Source organism: Cupressus sempervirens, chromosome 10 (genome assembly GCF_028749045.1).
Source record: "Cupressus sempervirens isolate cs-2001-9-10 chromosome 10, ASM2874904v1, whole genome shotgun sequence".
NCBI classification, from domain to species: Eukaryota; Viridiplantae; Streptophyta; class Pinopsida; order Cupressales; family Cupressaceae; genus Cupressus; species Cupressus sempervirens.
The window spans coordinates 217,385,446-217,403,249 of record NC_143127.1 but is presented as its reverse complement, the minus strand read 5'-3'; the positions used below and the strand labels follow the sequence as shown (position 1 = coordinate 217,403,249).

The 17,804-nt window shown below is 33.3% G+C and overlaps 1 pseudogene; it reads right to left on the bottom strand.

Moving 5' to 3' along the window:
* Window positions 1-1,551: 1,551 nt before the first annotated feature.
* LOC149533409 (putative E3 ubiquitin-protein ligase ARI8) overlaps window positions 1,552-17,804 on the bottom strand; it is a 96,241-nt pseudogene continuing 79,988 nt past the window's right edge.

The following is a 17,804-nucleotide window of genomic DNA, read 5'->3' as shown; positions in this document are numbered from 1 at the left end:
ATATAGAAAAGAGGAGAATAAAGAGAAATCTCAAAAGAAAATTTCCCATGACAATATTCTTTTAGCAATCAAATAACATTCTCATAAATTGTAACTAGTATACATCAGTAGAACATATACTATACAGTATTCAAAGTTCACAAGTTACCTTAATGCCTTCATATTTACTACTATATGCTTTAGATTTAACTAAGTATAAAAGGAATATCTCAGCCTTCAAAATTCACAATCAAGCTAGAAATAACTCATAGACCATCAATGTGAGCAGAGAATTGGAAAATTTTCAGCAACATTGAAGATCTGAAGAAGAGAGAGTAGGTTGAATATTCCATCTTGTGGTAATACTAATGGTAAAACTATCTTCTGTTGTTCAACTTGCTAGTGTAATTGGAGTAGTCACATTCATAAATTTTGCAGCAAGAATTATATATGATGTCAAAGATGTAGAACTTATAACAGAAAAAAGATATGATAATTCAATAATAAATTCAAATAGTACCAAAAGTGGAAAAAACTTCCAATTTTTCTTAGAAAAATTGTCAAATTGAAACAAATTTGTGTAAACAATATTAGAAATTCCATGAATTGCATATTGATATCCATGAAGACTGGAAACTGGCAGAAATATGCACAAATTCATAAATTGCTTCTAGAGAAATAAAACAGATGAGAGAGAAAACTGAATTACAAGTTGAAAGCATTTCTAAATGTAAGTAAGGAGCAAATTTTTTGACATGAATTGTTGCTAGTTTCAAGAATTTTTTCCTTCTCATGACAATTCATACAAATCATTATTATAAGCTCATGCCAATACAACTATTTAAAATGTAAACTATTCACATATTCTAAACAAGAGAAAGAGAATGAAGACTAAGGGTAATTCAAATAACCAAAAATCCAGATCTGGCCTTAAGAGAATCAGAGAAGCCACCGAAGTAGTATTTTTTCCTAGCAGCTGTATTCCATTCCATAACATAGATAACTAATAGGCTTGATTTCACAATAAATATGATAAAATGCTCAAAACTCCCAAAATCAAAGATAGATGATAATACGTACAATATTATTTTTTTGTAAGACTGTGCATTTATATATAATTCAAACTTGCAGAAAATATATATTTAAGTAGTATTCTGTAAGTCTCATTTCATTGAATACTTTTCACATCTATCAAATTTAATCGTACAGGTCAGCAATGCAAAAACACAGACTATTTGAATTCGATCTTGCTTGGTTGATGCTGTTTAGTTTAAGAATAGCTGATTATAAAATTCAATTGCTGACTGCTGATTTTTCCTAGACAAAAGAAAACCCTCCGCATATATATAGAAGCAAAAATTACTTTCGTAGGAACCCCAGTTTCAAGGCACAAATTGTGCATGACAATTCCTTCCTAAAGACTGCATTATTTTTGTAGTCAAATTCAGAAACAGTACAACATACATTGTAAAAATCTGATAATTTTGATTGAAGATATAAATTTGATCTGTAACTGCTTAATCTTGTCCATTACAACTTGGCCTGCATAATCTTTTCCCAAATTAAAGTGTTTCAGTCTTCTTCCGCTTCCTTTTCGATATAGTTGACAAGGTTGTGAAAATAGTGGCATTGGTGATGGTATCAAGCTTGATTCGATATTCATTAAATTCTTCTGCAGGCTTTTGGCTCTCAATAAAGGCCTGCAACTCCCCTTCAACACATTGCTGGAGTTGTTCTAAATGAGATTCGGCAGAAGCTTGGTTATTCTCAAACAACTCCTTGTAGGCACTTTTATTTTCATTTTCAGCGAGATAATACCCATAAACATGTCCACTTGAACACTCTTGCGCATTCAACGATCTGAGCCCATGCATCTCTCACCAATTGAACATGTGATCACATTCGACTCTGCTTTGGCCCTGGACTTTTCATGGGCTGCCCATCGCTCATAATAATGACTGTATCTGTCCAAGGATTGTTTAATGGCTTCCCTCTCTGCCCTCTTTATTTTCTCTTCTTCGGTTTCCGATTTCTGATTTCTGATTTCATCAACATTAAATATGTTGCAGGCATAAACATTAGGATGTCCTTGCCAATCCCCAAGGCATAACCAGCAAAAGTGAAGTTTGCAGGGTTCCACACATGTCATATGCAGACAACCTTCAATCTTCTCTATTGCCCGCCCACATTACGGGCACGGCTTTGTGTTCACAAGCTTCCAATTCTCCATTTCTGTATTGTCGCTGTTCTTCAACACCCATTTTCTAGCGGTATCACAATTTGCAGGCCGATGCATCTCTTCCGAGCAACTCCAGCAAACATGATGACAACATTTGCAGGTGACATCGTAGCATTCTGTGATTCCAATATGCAATTCCACAGCATACTCACATTCAGGAAGGGCACCATTTGATTCTTCCATTTTGCCCAACATATGATTCAACAAGAAATTGTCCATATTTTGAACTGTCCTGTTCATCTGTAATGAAAGAGAGCACAATTTCCTCACCCACGGCAGCCCCACATTTTGGCTCTGGACATTTCAAAGTGAGACACCCCATTCCATCTTCCCTAATTGAGGTCTGAATGTACTTGCCCCAACGGCCCGGCTTAAACAGCACACACTAAGCTTTTGATTGCTTACGTGGCTGTGGGCCATTCTTCCCTCAAAATGTTCGTTCATGTGTGCTTCCGTTAGGAAAGTATTCGCCGTTACCATTTTGAATTCGAAAATTATTCCCGCTTGTTTGATGGTATAGAAAGAAGCTAAGGGCAAGAGTACAGTACTGGAATCTGTATACATCGCAGCTGTCATGGAACACTTCACCGCTGAGACATTTTTCACAACCTTCACTGCTTTATGCAATAAAGAGAAGCCATGGACGTCCGCCTGTGCCAAAATGGGAGGTTTAGAATAGATAATTGCCATCCATTGAAAAAGAACGTAAGGAAATCCACTATCTGATGCTCTATTTGATGTGATTGTGAAATGCGGAAGTATAGACATCTCTCATGAAATGCTACATGGTTGCAGCATAAGCAAAAACTGCGTGTGTCAAAAAGGAATTAGAAACTTCTAACCAAGTGTGGTTGGCAGGTATAAACCCAGACTCGGCAGCCTTTGAGAAATAGAGAGCTTGGGAACAGAGTATGAACTTCCATCACAAAAACGTTGTATCTGCAACTGCTATGGGAGGTGTGTAAGATTATACAAGGCAAGTGAACTATTTGACAGAATGCCTCAAAGAAATTTGTTTACATCTGAATGCACTTTCTTGCATGATATTAATGAAATGGAATAGAGGTATCTTCACAAAGATTAAAAAAATGTAATAATGGTTTATAAAATACTATGGTTGCAGGTTATGGTTGTTCTCTGTTTGTAGGAGTTGGATGATTCAATATTTTTTATTAAACTTCTCAAATAGTGTAGCTATAACATTTATATTAAAATTTATTAGAAACAAGTGTCACATAGTGGAATATACTTGCCGTTAGAAAGTATTGTAATAGAAACAATATTGTATATTATAATAATGAATATGTATAAGAAATTGAAGTTTAAAAAATAGATATATAATACAATTATTAATTTTTAATTATGTACTATATAATATTTTAGTATTGTAATATGTTTTATAAAATAATATAATAGAAATTAAATTTGTATGTTGAACATTATTTTTACCATGCATTATGTATAGTAAAATATTAAAGAAAATGTAATATATAACTTGCTAATTATTATTTTTCATCAACAATTAATAAAAATAAAAAATTTAATGGTAATATTTTAAATTTTAAATGATAATTTAAATTTTAAATTAGGGGTGCTTGTATTTCAATTTTACTATTATATTTTTGAAATATAAATATAAAATTAAAAAATTTTAAAAAATTATGAAATAAACATTAAAAAAATTTACATTGTGTTTTAAAGAAAATTTATATAAATTAGAACAATAACTTACTTCACAATTATAGGGAAAATAATAGAAATCAATTAGTTTCTTAATAGTAGTTTGTGAATGTAATAATTGTGTATATATCTATATTTATTTGAGAAATTCATGCCATTAAAAAAGCAATATGGTGGGAGCTCCGAGAAAAGGGGTCTTATAAGACAAAATGAATTCAACCAATTAGAATGAAGATAAATATTTTTTCATAATATATTATATTGATTAAAAATATGAAAACTTTATAAAAATTGAAACGAGGTAAAAATACTTGTATATAATTGATTGATACATTCAAAATTAATTCACTAATCAGACATAGTGAATGCAAGAGTACTAGCCTACGGCAAGTACAAAAAAAGTTCCTAACAGAATTTTCAAATTAATTAATTTAGAAAGACATAATGCTAACAAATGAAATGAAATCTTCCTCTATTTATAATCACCAAAAATTTGAGGTAATGATCAATTAGGATAATTAAGATATTATATATTTTATAATTAATCATTGTCTAAGTGTCACATGATCTAAACAATGGCAACCCAAGCAAAAGGATTCCAAATATTACTTCATTCTAAAAGAAATCCCTTCAAATTATCATAAAAGCCAATTTTCTGAAAAACTTTCAATTAGTTCATTATGTTAATTGCTTAATCAATCTTGATTATTTTTCCCTTTTATTTGTATTGTGAAGAAAGGGATTGCTTTCATGTTTTGCATTGATACCTTTAATGATGGATATTTCCATGATTAAGCCATTTTATTCTTGGTAATTTAGAGTGAAGCACAATTTTTAAATTGTTTTTCATGGAAGTGAAAAGTCTTTTCTAAAGAGTTTCATGGAGAGATTATTATAAAATATATAAAAGATTCAGTGGAATAATTTTTGTGGGTTAGTGTAATAAAAGTATAATCATAGGAGAATTTTATCACAATCTATTTTATTCATTTGAAAACTTTTGTATTTGATAATGAACAAATTTAGTTGTCAAGATTTAGGATGATACTCTACATGTTCCATCGTTATAGAAAGTGAGATAGATAAGGGAATGAATCATAATGGATAATTATGGATCATTAAATGATCTAAAATATAGAGAGAATTTATTTATATTGTCAGATTTCAAATTAAAGGCATAATTGAGCTCTTTTAGTACCTTTGGGATTCACTAGAACCTGCCATAATTTAGTTTTTAATAAGAAACTAATATTTCTAGAATAACTCGACATAAAATTATGAGTCCTTAAGACTAATTGAGTTTGTTTACAAGGAATCCAAACTAACCTCCTCAATTAATTACACCATTATGATTTCACTGTCTTCACTTTTGATAATGAGAGGATTAAACTAAAGAAATCTATTTCTTCCTACAATTTTTAATCTTCCCCACTTCCTTCTGATAAACTTTAAAAGAGGATTGGTACAATCTTAATGAGATTAGGATAAGATCTTTAAAGTTTCTTTTACCTTATGTAAAAAGGAGTTGTAGTTCCTATATACATAAGAGATTATTGACTATCGATTTGATATAGGGGTAAGTGCACAAAGTTATGGTACCATAAGGGGGGTCTAAGATGCCACTTTCTTTCTAAAATCAACGATTTCTAAACTTTGACCAGAATTTCAAGATAGTTAAACTAAAATATTTCAAGATATGACTAGAACAAAAGTTGTAGTTAGGTGAACCCACAATAGTGGGTTACACTTTTTCAGCTGAAGAAATTCCTCCAAAATTGCAAAACTACAATTTTTCCATTTCTTAGTTTCGATAGAAAATGTTTTTAAAGTTTTTGATTTAGTTTCTATCGAAACTAACAAAAATGCAAGTTCCACATAGTTTCGATTGAAACTACATAGATAGTTTTGATCAAAACTACCAAGCCTAGCTTGGGTTTGTCAACCTCAGTCTTAGGCTTGCTAGAATAAAGTTTTGATCAAAACTAACAAAAAAATGGAATTAAAAATAGTTTCACTATGACCCTACATGTCATTTTCGACAGTGGGCCTACAGACAATTTCAATCAGAAGTGCAGAGAGGGGCATCCGAAACTATCAGACTTCAAAAAAGGTATGATTTTCCCATTTTTTTACACATTATAGATGATTTTAGCTTCGTTTTATACATTTTTGTGTGTGTGTGTGTATATATATATATATGCACATGTGTATATGTATATATATACATGTAAATATTGTTGACATTAAGGTCAATTTTCCTATCAGTGACTCAACACTTAGTCAAATGGTTACATTGTTATCAAGCTCTACAATTTCTACCAAGCTTATCATTCATCCAACAGTGTTAACAAAGTGTCTTAGTTGCTATCAAGCTAAATAGACAATTTGCAGTTCATGCCGAGCTACATAGTATCCACCGAGCATTAGAGTCAGTTTGTAGTATAACTCGAGCATAGCAGTGTCTATCAAGTTATCCAGTGAAAGTGATGGAGACTCTAGTGTTAACCAAGTTGTGCAGTATTAACCAAGCTCTCCAGTGTTAATCAAGCTCACAGTGTTAACTAAGTAAATCTAGTGTTGATTGAGTCATGCAGTGTCAACCAAGAGATTAAGTAGCTACCAAGTTTATCAACTTGTTCACCGAGTCACACAATATTGACCGAGTTCTAACTACTTGAAAGTGATCAATATGGACCAAGCTTCAACGTCAACCGAGTGCCAGAGGTTGTCAAGAGCTGACAATGGTTGTTGAGTGTCAGAACATCACCAAGTCGATTATTGGAACCCGAGTTACAACAATTGGGCTGACTTTGTGAACTAGGATTAATCTGGTCTTGTAGCTGACTCTAGTGAGTAGTTAATTGGATTATATATATATATATATATATTGTATTGTATCACATCCATGGGTATGAAGTTGTAACGAATTGAGAATATGAAGTATATGAGTGTGAATTGAAGGCTAAAAGCAATATAAGGGGCATCAAAGACTTATATATCAGAATCAGGTGATTGTTGCATTATAGGGATTATCAACTAGCAAACCAAGATGTATATCATAGATCAGCCACTGATTCAGCCTAGCAAGTGCATTAGTCAAATCCTTTAATAGGGTAGACTTAACAGTCTTGTGCCAAATCTCTTAACAAAGTGCATACTTTATTGTATGTTTGTAAATCCTTGTACAAGGTGGGCCTAGCAATCCTTATTGCTCCTAGCAGGAAAAATCACCAGAAGTGGTCAATTGAAAGCCTTAATAGGAAAACTTTATATTGTAGTACTAAATCTCGTGGGTATCATCCCCTCCCTAGTTTTATTCTCTATTTGGAAGGTTTCTAGGTCACCATATCTTGTGTCAAAGTGTTATGAATGTATTATTGCTTTAATTCTTTCATGCATGCAATTAGATCATAATAACATATAAAGGGTTAATTAGTGAAGTAAGTTGAATGTTTTATTGGTTCCTGATTCACCCCTCCCCTCTTAGTAACCTAGCCTATCTTATATTTCCAACAAATATATATATATATATATATATATATATATATATATATATATATATATATATATATATATATATATATATATATATATATATATATGTATGTATGTATGTATGTATGTGTACATACATATTGTGCATATACACATACATTTTAATTTATAATGTACACATGAAAACTTGTAATATATTAAAATATAATTTTATATATACGTGCGTGCACGCGTGTGCATGTGTGTGTGTTTAAATCTTCACCTCACCCCTAAAAATATTTTTAATGTTCAACTAAACCTAACATTAGTTCCAATGGATTAGGTCATGATATGAACCCTAATATAAACTTCACCTTGGTCCTCACCCTAATCTTAAGTCTTATTAAACCTTGACTATATCATAATCTAAAAAAGAAATATAGCCACAATCCTAACCCTAAAATTTCATGTAATAGAATGCTAACCCTCATGTAAATTTATTCCTAATCTTAACTCTAAACATTTTATATTTACCCTAGAATTGACCTAGATTTTGACCATAATCATCAAATCTAAATCGTAACCATAATCCTACTTGTTTAATCTTAGTCAAGAATGTAGGCTATACCATAACCACAATTATATAACTATTTCTCTAACTTCAGTATGACCCTAAACATAAACCTTTAAACCTAAAGTTATATCATTTTAACCCAAAAGTTATCACTGAACCTAACCATGATGTGGAGACCAACTATAAATTTTTACATCACGATCCTCACTTCTTAACCCTAAAAAATCCTAATATGAATCCTAACTAAAATATTTAATCTAGATTTACACTAACCTTAAAAATTTAATTCTAAAGATCCTTAAACATTATATTAACCTTAACATTGATCATGATTCTAACCATATAGCTCTAAATCTTAACCACAATCCTAACTCTAAGCCTAACCATGTAACTATAACCATAACATAAACCTTAATCCTAAAACTAAACCCTAACCCTAATTATATTAACTTACTCAATCTATAACACTAAATCCTAAACCTAATCATAATTCTACTTGTAGTGTTAAGTTTCACACCAATATTAAACACTAATAATCTAACTATATAAACACAATTATAACACTAACCCTAACTATAACCAAAATAGCCTACTCAACATAGAACACTATATTTGAACACACACTCCTAACCCTAGCCCTAAATATTTTCCTAATGCTAACTTAATGAAAATTTACCATGATTAAACCCTAATAATGACCCTAAACTCAATCTTAATACTAAACACTAACCCTAAAATTAGCCCTAGAACCATAATATAAACCATAGTTATGATATAACATTAACCTTGAATGCCAACCCTAATCAAATTAATTTATGCTATGAGGCACGTGCAACAAGAACAATAAGTACTACTAGTTTTATAACTCTAAACCTAACTATAACCCTAATAATAAGCCTTAACCTAACCCTAATGTTTTAATTGTAAGCCTGACCCTAAAATTAACTCTAAACCTAACACTAACTCTAACTCTAGCCATAGTCCTACTTATTTCCCTTGTAACCTTAGCCATGATCGTGACAATATACCTATTAAATTATATAGTGAATCTAGTTCTATATTTATTCTAGTTATGTGTCAGGTAGTCCACCCATGTGATATAGACTCTATCTAGACTTAATTGAAACAATCTTATAAAGTTGTCACATACACACAATGTACACATATACATGTTATGTTCATTTCGTTAAAAAATATTATACAAGGGACATATATTTGACATGTATTACAAATTTTTGTAAATGGCTATTTATAATCATTTGTCATAAAAGTTCAAATTGATATCATTGTATCATTTATAACTGTGGCATTTGTGTGGATGCACATTTTTGTTATCAAATATATCTATTTTGGTTATCATTCACATATAATTATGCATATTGAACTATGGTGTCCTTCTACATTGCTTGAAACCAATAGATTGGCACAGTTAGTTGTTATGCAATCATAGGTTAATGTTGAGCTTCACTTGGTTTCGAGAATAGTTTAATATTATCTACTAATCAGGGCCAACCACATGAAGGTGGAAGCTCATTTGGCCCACCCATTCCACATTAACACCTAAAATCTTTAATAAAGGATCAATCTTTAAAGTACAAAATAAGGGTTCAAACCTACAAAAGTGACATTATTTTCCCATCTTTTGGTGCGTGTCATTTTTCTCTCACATCCAAAATAGCAATATGTCACTCTGAATTGAGAATGCATGTGCAACTATGTTCTATATACATGGACAATAGGTGCATTTAAAAAAATGTAGCATGATTACATTTATTTAATAGGTCTATTAAGTTTTTAAAATTATAGACCATCATGAACATTAGAACTCTAGCTGCTATGGCCAAGAGAATGCCCTCAATAAGCCAACACATAGAAATTCTTGATTTTCTTGCATGCTAAGGACATTACCCTTGCCTATAAGATTCAAATTTATAATGCTCGTGATGGTCTAGAACTTAAAATACTCAATTAAAGACCTCTAACAAAAAATGTAAACCTGCTGCATTTTTCAGTTGCACCTGATGTTGTATGCATATGAATTGAGATTGCATATTGAACTATGGCCTCCTTTTGCATTCCCTGAAACCAAGATATTCACATAGTTAATTTTCATGTAATCATAGGATAATGTTTAGATTCCCTTGGTTTTGATAATAGTTTAATATTCTCTACTAATCAGGGCCAACCATTGGATTCATAAAATAAATCCAATATTACAAAATGCCCCATAAGAAATAATAATTCAAGTGAAATAAATAAATGAAAAATGAGAAAGAAAATTGGAATCTACTTACCAATAGGTGTTTCCATCACATCTATGGCCATGCTACATGTTGAGTTAGTTTTATTGTTTTTCTGTTGTGCCAAGATCTCTCTATTTATATACATACATACATACATAGACACACGCATATGCGTGTGTATGTATGTACACACACACACACACATACACATATACATATGTATATATATCTACATATATATGTATATAGATGTATACATATATACATATACATGTATATGCATATATATATACATACACACATATACAAAGATCACAAGGGAACAACAATGAAATTCAATGATCACAAGGGCATGGCAACGAAATCCTAGATCTCCACAATCCACAAGATCTCTCTATATACATACATACATACATACATACATACATGCATACATTTATTCATACATACATACATATATATACACATGCATACATATACAGACACATACATACATACATCCTTTGTATGGTTTAGAGGTAATGTCATTGTGGTAGAGGCTTCTAGAAGGCAATGAGTCTCATGATTATGGAATTTACATAGAAGAACTTTCTTCTTCAGCTCTTTACACTCAACTCTTCACTAAAGTTATTCTTCCAGTAGTGAGAATAGCTGCTACAAATTCTTGGGAACCAAGGGACCCTGAACCTATGCTATAGTCTATGGAGACATGGGAGAAGTTACTACCAGCTTCAGTACTTCATAACATTCTGGATCATATAGTGATGCTCAAATTAACAATGATAGTAGATACTTGGGATCCTCACAGGGAGAGTGTGCCAAGACATGCATGGTTACATCATTGGCTTCCATTGTTGGGCCAATGTATGGAGCCTTTATATCCAACCATTTGTTATAAATTGGGGAATGCACTTCATGCCTGTCATGGAAGCGATGCATGTGGATGTGCAATTTCATCACCTTGGAAAATTGTATTTGATCTTTGCTAGCTAGGAACACCTAATTGTTCATTTTATTGTACCTAATTTGATGAAAGTTCTATAGAAATTTGTAATCAACCTAGCTAATCAACAACTAGACCCATTTAATTGGGCTATGGCTAGTTTCTTTCTCAAAATATTTGCTATGATATGCTTTTGTAAAATTTCTTGCGAACTCTACCCATTTTTCTTGGTCTACATTATTTTTGATCTTGAGGTAAGTCATAGTTCACTTAGCACGGGTTGAGTGAGTTTTATTATTTTATTATTTGGATTTTGGAATATGCATTTAGCTAGATCAGTTTTTTTGTTGTGCTAAGATGTAATAAGCACCTTAAAAAAATCTCAGAGATATACATGTTTAGAAGGAAAAGAAAAGAATATTTATATATCCCTTGAAGAAAATTGTAAATCAAGGGCATGGAGATTGCAAGAGCATGACACAATAATGAAATCATAGAGCAAGGGCATGGAGATTGCAGGAGCATGACACAACAATGAAATCGCAGAGCAAGGGCATAGAGATCACAAGGGCCCGACACGATAATGAAATCACAGAGCAAGGGCATGACAATGAAATCACAAAGCAAGTGCACAACAACGAAATCATAGAGATCACAAGGGCATGGAAATGAAATGCAAAGAAAGGACACGACAATATCCACCCTCATTTAGAAATCTCCACCCTCTTTCGCATGTCGCTCTCCACAATCAAACCAAAAGGAGAATGATTTATGTCGTGCTTTTTTGTTTTTGTTTTTAAATACTAACATGGGCGTCACAATTATGACACCAATGTCAATATTGCAATGACATTGGAGATAATTGCCAAATAAAAACATGAAAATTGCCACAAATTACACTATCATCGCAATTTGACCTAAAATGTTGTAGTGAAAAGTGAAAGAAATAGAATTAGGAAACTAATTCCAAGAAAGATGACAGAGAAAGACAATGCTATGCTAGATGAACCCATTTCTAAAGAAGATATTGTGAAGGCTATATCACCGATGAATAATGACAAGGCCCTAGGGCTAGATGGAATTCATGCAAAATTTAATAAAACCCACATAGACTTGATTTGGCAATATCATTTAATGTTGTATTAAGAAGGCATTGAACGTGGATCACTAGGGATTGAGGTTGATTCTAGATTAATCAAACTGATTCCAAAAGATGGGGACAAGATCCTAATTAAGAATTGTTGTCCTATCATGGTCCTTAATGTCTCTAATAAGATACTAGAAAAGATATTGGCTCTTTGGCTCAAAGAGGTTTTACCCTATGTTGCTAATCATACTCAAGTTGGATTTGTAAAGGAGAGGTATATTTTGGAGAATTTTACTACTTTTTGGGAAATGATGGAGTGGGCTAAGAATTCTGGTCAATGAGCAACCATGTTCCTCATAGATTATGAAAAAACATATGACAAGATAGAATGAAAATTTATAAGGTTGATGTTAGAATTTTTAGGATTCCCTGCATACTTTATCAAGATCATATTTACAATATTGGCAGATGCCTATGCAATAGTGGAGGTCAATGGATTAAGATAAGATTCCATTTTCCTTTCTAGATCTGTAAGACAATGGTTTCCATTAGCCCCTTCCTTGTTTGTCATTGTTGTTGATAGCATGCACTATATTCTTAGAGATAACTCTTTATCCCTTTAAGTTAAAGGAATAACCTTACCCAACCATGAAGAAATCAATAATGTACAGTTTGTTGATGATACTTCACTTCTCTTTGAGTTGTCTGAAATCAATGTCACCAACCTTTCAACTAAATTGAACTTTTTTTGCAATGCTTCAAGTTGCAAAGTGTTTATTGCTAAATCCATTATGCTAGGTTGGGCAGAGTAGCCTCCATCATGGTATTGTAAATTTGGATTCTCTTGGGTGGACCAACAGATATAGTTAGATATCTGGGGATACCATTCTCTATATACCCCAACCTAAAAACTATGTTGGAATGAGTTAAGAAAAGATTGAACACAAGCTCAATAGATGGAACAACAACTATCTATTCCTTGCTAGAAGAACACAAGTTTGTCATAAAGTGTTATCAACATGTATGGTTTAATACTCTTCTGCATGGCTCTTCAATCAAATCATATTAACTATATTCACAAAGTGATTAGAAAATTATTAATGTCAGATTGTAAAGGGAGCAGGAAGAGACATGTTGTTAAATGAAGTTGGTGCTCAATGAGGAAGGAGGTAGGAGGATTGGCTATGAAAGATCTAAGGTTACAAGGCATAGCTCTTGCTACCAAATAGATTGCTAGATCTAGAAAAGGAAATAAACCTTGGAAGGTCCTAATTAGACACAATATTGCTCAAGGCACTCTTTGTGTGCAAAAATCTTGGAATGGTTTAAATATCCATGACCTACTCTCAGGTAGATGGAAGATTAAGGTGAAAGGGTCAACATTATTTAAAGCTATGTCGAAGGCATGGGAGAAAGTAAAGCAGTGGGTTATAGGGGTGAGATATCAAACTACCAAGACAAGATTTGTGGGGAGAAATTCCCTTGGTTGAATTTTGAAAGAAAAGGCAAACCTTTAGCCTTCCTACAAGGATGCTCAACTAGGGCATGGGATAAAATAGGAATCCATTCATTCAAGGATCTCATAGAAAAGTACATACTTTTAACTTGGGAGGAGCTACCCTCAAAATTCAAAGTCTTCCCATCACAAAAAAAATAATGTTTGTTATCCTCAAAAGCACTTGGTTGTGTGCTGAACTTCCTCAAAAGTATGGTGATGAGATTGATAGGCTTCCTCTCCTTACCTGGCCAGATGGCTTGCACCTCTTCTCCACCAAGGCTAAATACCTGTATAACCTACTGTCAGACAAAAATTCTATTTTTGAATACCTCAAGACTAAGTGGTAATGTAACCTTGAACCCCAATGCTGGTCCAAACACCTTTCCTCTATTTGGCAAAGGAATGTTGAACCTAAGATTCAATGCTTTATTTGGCAAGCCTTGCTCCATTGATTACCCTTGAACAATGTTAATGGTGTTCCTCTCCCTTGTTCTTTCTATTTGGAGCCTGAAACTTTGTCTCACTTGCTATCCAAATGTAGCTTTGCCAAAGTGGTTTAGAACTAGTTTGGAATCCAATCAAACTCTGATATTCTCACCTTTTATGCTAATACGGGCTCTATTCCTGGTCTCCCAAAGCATCTTAATAGATTATGGGCTATTTTTTCTTCTTAATTGCTTTGGTCTATGTAGTTAATTAGGAATGGTGATGTATTTAAAGATAGGAGTAGAATCCTTATTGAGTCTACGAAGACTCATTATGCATAAAATTTGTTTGTAGGTGACTATTATCTCCAAAGTGAAGGAAAGAAAAACATTAAGGGCCACCAGTGAATGATCTATGGTGCTTAAGGATGAGAACATCCAATTTGAAGTTAAAGCAGAAATCAATGAGACATTTACATTCGAGGGCATCCTTTAAGAAATGTTGGAACAAATCAAGTTGGTAAAGGAACTTAATGAGCTAAATAGACAGAGTAAAATAGTGAATCAAGCAAGAATCAACTCTAATGTTGGTAGGACCAATACTAGTGGGACCAAGCTGGGTAGATTTTTTAATCGTTTGGATGACAACACTGAAACAAACAACATAATAGTGTTTACTGAAAATGTGGATGACTTAAATGAAGGAATAACCCCTTGTATAATGATAATTACTATCCCTCTTTCCCTAGCACTTCCATGGCAATAACTTATGAAAGATCCAAACACTGTGATTAGGGATGGTGACTTGAGGCTCATGTGGACTAAGGGACCTCTTCCATTGACAACATGGATGAAGTGTTGAGGTTTATATATTGATAGTTAATACGGTTTTGTCCTTTTTGGTTGGTCCAATATTTTAGTGAGGATATGTACAGACTGAAGATCGTAAGCTTGATACTTTAGCTCGTAAACTTTATTATGTTGTTATGAACTATTAAGTGACTTTTACTTATATCTAATAGAAAAAAAAATCATAAAAGAAAACAAAAATTTACAATTTTCTTCAATCAAAAATTCTTTACTAGTTTTTTCACATAGTAATGAGTTTGAGGATGTAAGCCTCCTACTTAGGATATCCATTTGAAATACCAAATTTAGTTCAATAATTGGTTTGTTTGAGTAATATCTGAATTCTCCCTAATTAATCATCCACCTCAACTTTTCTTTTACTATTTATTATATCGTTCTAGATTAATTAATTTGAAGATTCTGTTAAGAATTTTTTTTCCTAATAAATCTTAATATAAATGTTACATCCACACTACTCGAGAAGCTTAATAAAATAGATTGAATTATCCAACTCCTACAAACAAAACAACCATAACCTGCATCCATTAGTAGATTTTTTTAATCTTTGTGAAGATACCTCTATTCCATTTTGTTAATATCATGCAACAAAGTGCGTTCAGATGTAAAAAAATTTCTTTGAGGCATTCTATCAAATAGTTCATTTTCCTTGTATAATCTTACACACATCCCATAGCAGTTGCAGATACGTCTCTGATATGGAAGTTCATACTCTATTCCCAAGCTCTCTATTTCCCAAAGGCTGCCGAGTTTGGATTTATACCTGCCAACCACACTTGGTTAGAAGTTTCTAATTCCTTTTCGACACGCATAGTTTCTGCTTATGTTGCAACCATGTAGCATTTCATGAGAGATATCTATACTTCTGCATTTCGCAAACATGTCAAATAGAGCATCCGATAGTGAATTCCCTTACATTCTTTTTCAATGGATGGAAATGACCTATTCTAAACCTCCTATTTGGGCATAGGTTGACGTCCATGGCTTCTCTTTATTGCATAAAGCAATGAAGGTTGTGAAAAGTGTCTTAGTGGTGAAGTGTTCCATGACAGCTACGATGTATACAGAGTCCAGTACTGTGCTCTTGTCCTTCGCTTCCTTCTATACCATCAAACAAGCGGGAATAATTTTTGAATTCAAAATGGTAATGGTGAATACTTTATTAATGGAAGTAGACACGAATGAATGTTTTGAGGGAAGAATGGGCCCACAGCCACGTAAGCAGTCAAAAGCTTAGTGTGTGTTGTTTAAGCCCGGCCTTGTAGAACAATCATTACAGAAATAATGGGCACAACCATGATGAGCTTTCATGTCAATAATGGAGTGGGTTTCCATGCAGATGGAACACAATAACTGCTCCATCAACTCTTTTACTGAAGCTTTCTCTTTCTCAAGTAGCCCTAACTCTTTCCGTAGCTTTTGTTCATCCAGCCACCCTTAAACATCACACACTAAGCTTTGACTGCTTAGGTGTGATGTGGGCCCTTCTTTTCACACTGTTGTGGAGCCCTCAGACATTTCCATTTCTATTCTCTTCTCCATAGCAGTTCTGTGACTCTTTACTGATTCCGTAGCAGTTCCAGTTTGAGTAACAGTCACTGCTACACTTTAATTTGAATTCAATTTTTGAACTCTCCCGCCCAATACTCTGCCAGCGCATGGTTTTGTGTCCAGACTTTCACTTGCTGACACCGCCACATCACCTCGAGACCCACTCTTCCATTTTTCAAGGTTTTTCAGCAAGGCGCTATGTCGCCATCAGAAAACCTTTCCATTTTTCGATGGCGCCATAGCGCCTTGCCAAATTTTCTAACTTCCCGGCCTGAGAGTGAGAGCTTCCATGATGAGGGTCTTAGCCCCATTCCATCCATATGGAAGGGCAAGTGTGAAAGTAGAGACCAATTCGATTCGTCCATGTGCAACAGAAAACTCATCGGAGCAAGATTCAATTTCTTGGTGGGCTACAAATCGCATGTGGGCAAGGATTTCATATCTCCAAGAGACAAGCAAGGCCACGACACACATACTGCTTCTACTATTTTGCATTCCACTATAAGGGGGGCCAACTACAATGGCTTTGGCAAAGGAACGGCTATGGGGATTGCCCCTGCCGCGAGTCTGGCTGTTTATAAGGTCTGCTGGGGAGAGCAGGGCGACTGCGATGCGAGCGACATAGTTGCTGCAATGGAAAAAGCTTATTTGACAGGGTCCTTTAAATTTGAGTGAGGTCTTTGATGTGTGTAAGTGTTATTAAATGCACCATACTGAGCTTTCTTATCATATTGATAGGGTTTTGCAACATAAATCATGATAATCCATGGTAGCCACATCACATACGACATCATCAATGAATTTGGAACCAGATGCAAAAACATAGTGTAAGTATTTGTGATCTATAAAGATGAATCATTATCCTTCCACCCAATTGAATTTGGATGAGGATGTAGATTCATTGACAAATGAGGTTTATATAAAGTAGACTTTGCACTTTATGAGCCATTATTGGTGATACAATATACATAAATATCATTTATCAAATGAGCATGAGTGATAGATAAATTGTCACATTCACCTAAGATTTTTTTTTTTAAGTATAAATCGTGTGATGACACATAGACATATCAATAAAATAAATATTTGAAGCATAATTATTAAGTTCAAACTTGTTTTGGTATCATAATTGATGATGTCAAATTGGCACCTTAGAATGCTCAAATGCTATATAATCTCCTGTACATAGATAAATGTAAAAATTGAATTACCATAATTTATACAAATTATAAAATGAAATAGCT